This window comes from Taudactylus pleione, unplaced genomic scaffold (assembly GCF_031769625.1).
Source record: "Taudactylus pleione unplaced genomic scaffold, aTauple2 ptg000967l, whole genome shotgun sequence".
NCBI classification, from domain to species: Eukaryota; Metazoa; Chordata; class Amphibia; order Anura; family Myobatrachidae; genus Taudactylus; species Taudactylus pleione.
The window spans coordinates 7392501-7400000 of record NW_028285368.1 but is presented as its reverse complement, the minus strand read 5'-3'; the positions used below and the strand labels follow the sequence as shown (position 1 = coordinate 7400000).

The following is a 7500-nucleotide window of genomic DNA, read 5'->3' as shown; positions in this document are numbered from 1 at the left end:
CAAATACATGAATTTTAGACCTCTATTACTTCTTAACTCAAGTAGATTCATTGATAAGTTGAAAAAATTTACTGTAAAATGTAATAGAAAAGAATGTTATGGCTGTATAAAATTACCTACAGCACCTGGTTTTCCCATGTGGTCTCCGATCCAAGTACTAACCAGGACCAACACTGCATAGCTTCCAAGAGCAGATGAGATAGAGCATGTCCAATGTAATTTGGCTGTGGATGCTCAAAAACATTAAGTTTAGACCTCTATTACTTCTTAACTCAAGTATATTCATTGATAAGTTGAAAAAATTAAATGTAAAATGTAATAGAAAAGAAGGTTATGGCAGTATAAAATGATGTACAGCACCTGGTATTCCCAGGGGGTCTCCCATCCAAGTACTAACCAGGCCCAACTTGCAATAGCTTCCTAGATCAGACGAGATTGGGCATGTCCAGTGTGGTTTGGCTCTAGGCCCTCAAAAATATTAACTTTAGACCTCTTATACTACTTAACTCAAGTAAATTCATTGATAAGTTTAATAATTAAATGTAAAATGTAATAGAAAAGAATGTTATGGCTGTAAAAAGTTACCTACAGCACCTGGTATTCCCATTTGGACTCCCATCCAAATACTAACCAGGCCCAACTCTGCATAGCTTCCAAGATCAGACGAGATTGGGCATGTCCAGTGTGGTTTGGCTGTAGATGCTCAAAAACATTAACTTTAGACCTCTTTTACTTCTTAACTCAAGTAAATTCACTGATAAGTTGAAAAAATTAAATGTAAAATATAATAGAAAAGAATGTTATGGCAGCAAAAAATGACCTACAGTTCCTGGTATTCCCAGGTGGTCTCCCATCCAAGTACTAACCAGGCCCAACACTGCATAGCTTCCAAGATCAAACAAGATTGGGCACGTCCAGTGTGGTTTGGATGTAGGTGCTCAAAACCATTAACTTTAGACCTCTATTACTTCTTAACTCAAGTAATTTCATTGATATATTGATAACATTAATATAAAATGTATAGAAAAGAATGTTATGGCCGTATAAAATTACCTACAGCACCTGGTATTCCGAGGTGGACTCCCATCTAAGTTCTAACCAGACCCAACACTGCATAGCTTCCAAGATCCGATGAGATTGGGCATGTCCAGTGTGGTTTGCCTGTAGGTGCTCAAAAAACTTTAACTTTAGTTCACTTTTACTTCTTAACTCAAGTAAATTTATTGATAAGTTGAAAAAATTAAATGTAAAATGGAATAGAAAAGAATGTTATGGCTGTATAAAATTACCTACAGCACCTGGTATTCCCAGGTGGTCTTCCATCCAAGTACTGACCAGGCCCAACACTGCATAGCTTTCAAGGTCAGATGACATTGGGCTTGTCCAGTGTGGTTTGGCTATAGGTGCTCAAAAACATTATCTATAGACCTCTATTACTTCTTAACTCAAGTAAATTCATTGATTAGTTGAAAAAATTAAATGTAAAATGTAATAGAAAAGAATGTTATGGCGGTATAAAATTACCTACAGCACCTGGTATTCCCAGGCGGTCTCCCATCCAACTACTAACCAGTCACAACACTGCATAGCTTCCAAGATCAAACAAGATCGGACATGTCCAATGTGGTTTGGCTGTAGGTGTTCAAAAATTTTAACTTTAGACCTTTCCTACTTCTTAACTCAAGTAAATTCATTGATAAGTTTAAAAATTAAATGTAAAATGTAATAGAAAAGAATGTTATGGCAGTATAAAATTACCTACACTACCTGGTATTCCCAGGTGGTCTCCCATCCAAGTACTAACCAAGCCCAACACTGCATAGCTTCCAAGATCAGACGTGATTGGGCATGTCCAGTGTGGTTTGGCTGTAGGTACCCAAAAACATTAAAATTAGACCTCTTTTTCTTCTTAACTCAAGTAAATTCATTGATAAGTTGAAAAAATTAAATGTAAAATGTAATAGAAAAGAAGGTTATGGCAGTATAAAATGATGTACAGCACCTGGTATTCCCAGGGGGTCTCCCATCCATGTACTAACCAGGCCCAACACGGAATAGCTTCCTAGATCAGACGAGATTGGGCATGTCCAGTGTCGTTTGGCTCTAAGCCCTCAAAAATATTAACTTTAGACCTCTTTTACTACTTAACTCAAGTAAATTCATTGATAAGTTTAAAAATTAAATGTAAAATGTAATAGAAAAGAATGTTATGGCTGTAAAAAGTTACCTACAGCACCTGGTATTCCCAGGTGGTCTCCCATCCAAGTACTAACCAGGCCCAACACTGCATAGCTTCCAAGATCAAACAAGATTGGACATGTCCAACGTGGTTTGGCTGTAGGAGTTCAAAAATTTTAACTTTAGACCTTTCCTACTTCTTAACTCAAGTAAATTCAATGATAAGTTTAAAAATTAAATGTAAAATGTAATAGAAAAGAATGTTATGGCAGTATAAAATTACCTACACTACCTGGTATTCCCCGGTGGTCTCCCATCCAAGTACTAACCAAGCCCAACACTGCATAGCTTCCAAGATCAGACGAGATTGGGCATGTCCAGTGTGGTTTGGCTGTAGGTACCCAAAAAAATTAAATTTAGCCCTCTTTTTCTTCTTAACTCAAGTAAATTCATTGATAAGTTGAAAAAATTAAATGTAAAATGTAATAGAAAAGAAGGTTATGGCAGTATAAAATGATGTACAGCACCTGGTATTCCCAGGGGGTCTCCCATCCAAGTACTAACCAGGGCCAACACGGAATAGCTTCCTAGATCAGACGAGATTGGGCATGTCCAGTGTCGTTTGGCTCTAAGCCCTCAAAAATATTAACTTTAGACCTCTTATACTACTTAACTCAAGTAAATTCATTAATAAGTTTAAAAATTAAATGTAAAATGTAATAGAAAAGAATGTTATGGCTGTAAAAAGTTACCTACAGCACCTGGTATTCCCATTTGGTCTCCCATCCAAGTACTAACCAGGCCCAACTCCGCATAGCTTCCAAGATCAGACAAGATTGGGCACGTCCAGTGTGGTTTGGCTGTAGATGCTCAAAAACATTAACTTTAGACCTCTTTTACTTCTTAACTCAAGTAAATTCATTGATAAGTTGAAAAAATTAAATGTAAAATATAATAGAAAAGAATGTTAGGCAGTATAAAATTACCTACAGCACCTGGTATTCCCAGGTGTTCTCCCATCCAAGTACTAACCAGTCCCAATAATGCATAGCTTCCAAGACCAGACGAGATTAGACATGTCCATGGTGGTTTTCCTGTAGGTGCTCAAAAACATTAACTTTAGACCTCTATTACTTCTTAACTCAAGTAAATTCATTGATAAGTTGAAAAAGTTAAAAGTAAAATGTAATAGAAAAGAATGTTATGGCAGCATAAAATTACCTACAGTTCCTGGTATTCCCAGGTGGTCTCCCATCCAAGTACTAACCAGGCCCAACACTGCATAGCTTCCAAGATCAGACAAGATTGGGCACGTCCAGTGTGGTTTGGATGTAGGTGCTCAAAACCATTAACTTTAGACCACTATTACTTCTTAACTCAAGTAATTTCATTGATATATTGATAACATTAATATAAAATGTATAGAAAAGAATGTTATGGCCGTATAAAATTACCTACAGCACCTGGTATTCCGAGGTGGACTCCCATCTAAGTTCTAACCAGACCCAACACTGCATAGCTTCCAAGATCCGATGAGATTGGGCATGTCCAGTGTGGTTTGCCTGTAGGTGCTCAAAAAACGTTAACTTTAGTTCACTTTTACTTCTTAACTCAAGTAAATTTATTGATAAGTTGAAAAAATTAAATGTAAAATGGAATAGAAAAGAATGTTATGGCTGTATAAAATTACCTACAGCACCTGGTATTCCCAGGTGGTCTTCCATCCAAGTACTGACCAGGCCCAACACTGCATAGCTTTCAAGGTCAGATGACATTGGGCTTGTCCAGTGTCGTTTGGCTGTAGGTGCTCAAAAACATTATCTATAGACCTCTATTACTTCTTAACTCAAGTAAATTCATTGATTAGTTGAAAAAATTAAATGTAAAATGTAATAGAAAAGAATGTTATGGCGGTATAAATTTACCTACAGCACCTGGTATTCCCAGGCGGTCTCCCATCCAACTACTAACCAGTCACAACACTGCATAGCTTCCAAGATCAAACAAGATCGAACATGTCCAATGCGGTTTGGCTGTAGGTGTTCAAAAATTTTAACTTTAGACCTTTCCTACTTCTTAACTCAAGTAAATTCATTGATAAGTTTAAAAATTAAATGTAAAATGTAATAGAAAAGAATGTTATGGCAGTATAAAATTACCTACACGACCTGGTATTCCCAGGTGGTCTCCCATCCAAGTACTAACCAGGCCCAACACTGCATAGCTTCCAAGATCAGACGAGATTGGGCATGTCCAGTGTGGTTTGGCTGTAGGTACCCAAAAACATTAAATTTAGACCTCTTTTTCTTCTTAACTCAAGTAAATTCATTGATAAGTTGAAAAAATTAAATGTAAAATGTAATAGAAAAGAAGGTTATGGCAGTATAAAATGATGTACAGCACCTGGTATTCCCAGGGGGTCTCCCATCCATGTACTAACCAGGCCCAACACGGAATAGCTTCCTAGATCAGACGAGATTGGGCATGTCCAGTGTCGTTTGGCTCTAAGCCCTCAAAAATATTAACTTTAGACCTCTTATACTACTTAACTCAAGTAAATTCATTGATAAGTTTAAAAATTAAATGTAAAATGTAATAGAAAAGAATGTTATGGCTGTAAAAAGTTACCTACAGCACCTGGTATTCCCAGGTGGTCTCCCATCCAAGTACTAACCAGGCCCAACGCTGCATAGCTTTCAAGATCAGACAAAATTGGTGATGTCCAGTGTGGTTTGGCTGTAGATGCTCAAAAATGTTAACTTTAGACCTCTTTTACTTCTTATATCAAGTAAATTCATTGATAAGTTGAAAAAATTAAATGTAAAATATAATAGAAAAGAATGTTAGGCAGTATAAAATTACCTACAGCACCTGGTATTCCCAGGTGGACTCCCATCCAAATACTAACCAGGCCCAATAATGCATAGCTTCCAAGACCAGACGAGATTAGACATGTACCAGTGTGGTTTTCCTGTAGGTGCTCAAAAACATTAACTTTAGACCTCTATTACTTCTTAGCTCAAGTAAATTCATTGATAAGTTGAAAAAATTAAATGTAAAATGTAATAGAATAGAATGTTATGGCAGCATAAAATTACCCACAGTTCCTGGTATTCCCAGGTGGTCTCCCATCCAAGTACTAACCAGGCCCAACACTGCATAGCTTCCAAGATCAAACAAGATTGGGCACGTTCAGTGTGGTTTGGCTGTATGTGCTCAAAACCATTAACTTTAGACCTCTATTACTTCTTAACTCAAGTAATTTCATTGATAAGTTGATAAAATTAAATGTAATATGTAATAGAAAAGAATGTTATGGCAGTATAAAATTAGGTAAAGCACCTGGTAATCCCAGGTGGTCTCCCATCCAGTACTAACCAGGCCCAACACTGCATAGCTTCCAAGATCAGACGAGATTGGGCATGTCCAGTGTGGTTTGGCTGTAGGTGCTCAAAAACATTAACTTTAGACCTCTATTACTTCTTAACTCAAGTAAATTAATTGATAAGTTGAAAAAATGAAATGTAAAATGTTATAGAAAAGAATGTTATGTCAGTATAAAATTACCTACAGCACCTGGTATTCACAGGTGGTCTCCCATCCAAGTACTAACCAGGCCCACCACTGCAAAGCTTCCAAGATCAGAAGAGATTGGGCGTGTCCTGTGTGGTTTGGCTGTAGGTGCTCAAAAATATTAACTTTAGACCTCTATTACTTCTTAACTAGAGTAAATTCATTGATAAGTTGAAAAAATTAAATGTAAAATGTAATAGAAAAGAATGTTATGGCAGTATAAAATTACCTACAGCAACTGGAAATCCCAGGTGGCCTCCCATGCAAATACTAACCAGGACCAACACTGCATAGCTTCCAAGATCAGACGACATTGGGCTTGTCCAGTGTGGTTTGGCTTTAGGTGCTCAAATACATGAATTTTAGACCTCTATTACTTCTTAACTCAAGTAGATTCATTGATAAGTTGAAAAAATTAACTGTAAAATGTAATAGAAAAGAATGTTATGGCTGTATAAAATTACCTACAGCACCTGGTTTTCCCAGGTGGTCTCCGATCCAAGTACTAACCAGGACCAACACTGCATAGCTTCCAAGAGCAGATGAGATAGAGCATGTCCAATGTAATTTGGCTGTGGATGCTCAAAAACATTAACTTTAGACCTCTATTACTTCTTAACTCAAGTATATTCATTGATAAGTTGAAAAAATTAAATGTAAAATGTAATAGAAAAGAATGTTATGACAGTATAAAAATACCTACAGCACGTGGTATTCCCAGGTGGTCTCCCATCCAAGTACTAGCCAGACCTAACACTGCATAGCTTCCAAGATCAGACGAGATTGGGCATGTCCAGTGTGGTTTGGCTGTAGTTGCTCAAAAACATTAACTTTAGACCTCTTTTACTTCTTAACTCAAGTAAATTCATTGTTAATTTGAAAAAAATTAATGTAAAATGTAATAGAAAAGAATGTTATGGCAGTATAAAATTACCTACAGCAGCTGGTATTCCCAGGTGGTTTCCCATCCAAGTACTAACCAGGCCCAACACTGCATAGCTTCCAAGATCAGACAGTATATGGCACTTCCAGTGTGGTTTGACTGTAGGTGCACAAAAATATTAACTTTAGACCTCTATTTCTTCTTAACTCAAGTAAAATCATTGATAAGTTGAAAAAAATAAATGTAAAATAATATAGAAAAGAATGTTATGGCAGTATAAAATTACCTACAGCACCTGGTATTCCCAGGCGGTCTCCCTTCCAACTACTAACCAGTCACAACACTGCATAGCTTCCAAGATCAAACAAGATTGGACATGCCCAAAGTGGTTTGGCTGTAGGTACCCAAAAACATTAAATTTAGACCTCTTTTTCTTCTTAACTCAAGTAAATTCATTGATAAGTTGAAAAAATTAAATGTAAAATGTAATAGAAAAGAAGGTTATGGCAGTATAAAATGATGTACAGCACCTGGTATTCCCAGGGGGTCTCCCATCCAAGTACTAACCAGGCCCAACATGGAATAGCTTCCTAGATCAGACGAGATTAGGCATGTCCAGTGTGGTTTGGCTCTAGGCCCACAAAAATATTAACTTTAGACCTCTTATACTACTTAACTCAAGTAAATTCATTGATAAGTTTAATAATTAAATGTAAAATGTAATAGAAAAGAATGTTATGGCTGTAAAAAGTTACCTACAGCACCTGGTATTCCCATTTGGACTCCCATCCAAGTACTAACCAGGCCCAATAATGCATAGCTTCCAAGACCAGACGAGATTAGACATGTCCAGTGTGGTTTTGCTG

The 7500-nt window shown here is 36.8% G+C and overlaps 20 pseudogenes; all 20 read right to left on the bottom strand.

The window, feature by feature from the left end:
- Positions 1-582: 582 nt before the first annotated feature.
- Positions 583-701, bottom strand: LOC148462350 (5S ribosomal RNA; annotated as a pseudogene).
- A 116-nt stretch (positions 702-817) lies between these two features.
- On the bottom strand, positions 818-936 carry LOC148462349 (5S ribosomal RNA; annotated as a pseudogene).
- Positions 937-1050: 114 nt separating this feature from the next.
- LOC148462348 (5S ribosomal RNA) lies at positions 1051-1169 on the bottom strand (annotated as a pseudogene).
- A 117-nt stretch (positions 1170-1286) lies between these two features.
- Positions 1287-1405, bottom strand: LOC148462347 (5S ribosomal RNA; annotated as a pseudogene).
- A 116-nt stretch (positions 1406-1521) lies between these two features.
- Positions 1522-1640, bottom strand: LOC148462346 (5S ribosomal RNA; annotated as a pseudogene).
- A 115-nt stretch (positions 1641-1755) lies between these two features.
- LOC148462345 (5S ribosomal RNA) lies at positions 1756-1874 on the bottom strand (annotated as a pseudogene).
- A 350-nt stretch (positions 1875-2224) lies between these two features.
- LOC148462344 (5S ribosomal RNA) lies at positions 2225-2343 on the bottom strand (annotated as a pseudogene).
- Positions 2344-2458: 115 nt separating this feature from the next.
- On the bottom strand, positions 2459-2577 carry LOC148462343 (5S ribosomal RNA; annotated as a pseudogene).
- A 350-nt stretch (positions 2578-2927) lies between these two features.
- Positions 2928-3046, bottom strand: LOC148462342 (5S ribosomal RNA; annotated as a pseudogene).
- A 350-nt stretch (positions 3047-3396) lies between these two features.
- LOC148462341 (5S ribosomal RNA) lies at positions 3397-3515 on the bottom strand (annotated as a pseudogene).
- Positions 3516-3629: 114 nt separating this feature from the next.
- Positions 3630-3748, bottom strand: LOC148462340 (5S ribosomal RNA; annotated as a pseudogene).
- Positions 3749-3865: 117 nt separating this feature from the next.
- Positions 3866-3984, bottom strand: LOC148462339 (5S ribosomal RNA; annotated as a pseudogene).
- Positions 3985-4334: 350 nt separating this feature from the next.
- On the bottom strand, positions 4335-4453 carry LOC148462338 (5S ribosomal RNA; annotated as a pseudogene).
- A 350-nt stretch (positions 4454-4803) lies between these two features.
- On the bottom strand, positions 4804-4922 carry LOC148462337 (5S ribosomal RNA; annotated as a pseudogene).
- A 351-nt stretch (positions 4923-5273) lies between these two features.
- On the bottom strand, positions 5274-5392 carry LOC148462336 (5S ribosomal RNA; annotated as a pseudogene).
- Positions 5393-5508: 116 nt separating this feature from the next.
- On the bottom strand, positions 5509-5626 carry LOC148462335 (5S ribosomal RNA; annotated as a pseudogene).
- Positions 5627-5742: 116 nt separating this feature from the next.
- On the bottom strand, positions 5743-5861 carry LOC148462334 (5S ribosomal RNA; annotated as a pseudogene).
- Positions 5862-6447: 586 nt separating this feature from the next.
- Positions 6448-6566, bottom strand: LOC148462333 (5S ribosomal RNA; annotated as a pseudogene).
- A 116-nt stretch (positions 6567-6682) lies between these two features.
- LOC148462332 (5S ribosomal RNA) lies at positions 6683-6801 on the bottom strand (annotated as a pseudogene).
- Positions 6802-7386: 585 nt separating this feature from the next.
- Positions 7387-7500, bottom strand: part of LOC148462331 (5S ribosomal RNA) — a 119-nt pseudogene continuing 5 nt past the window's right edge.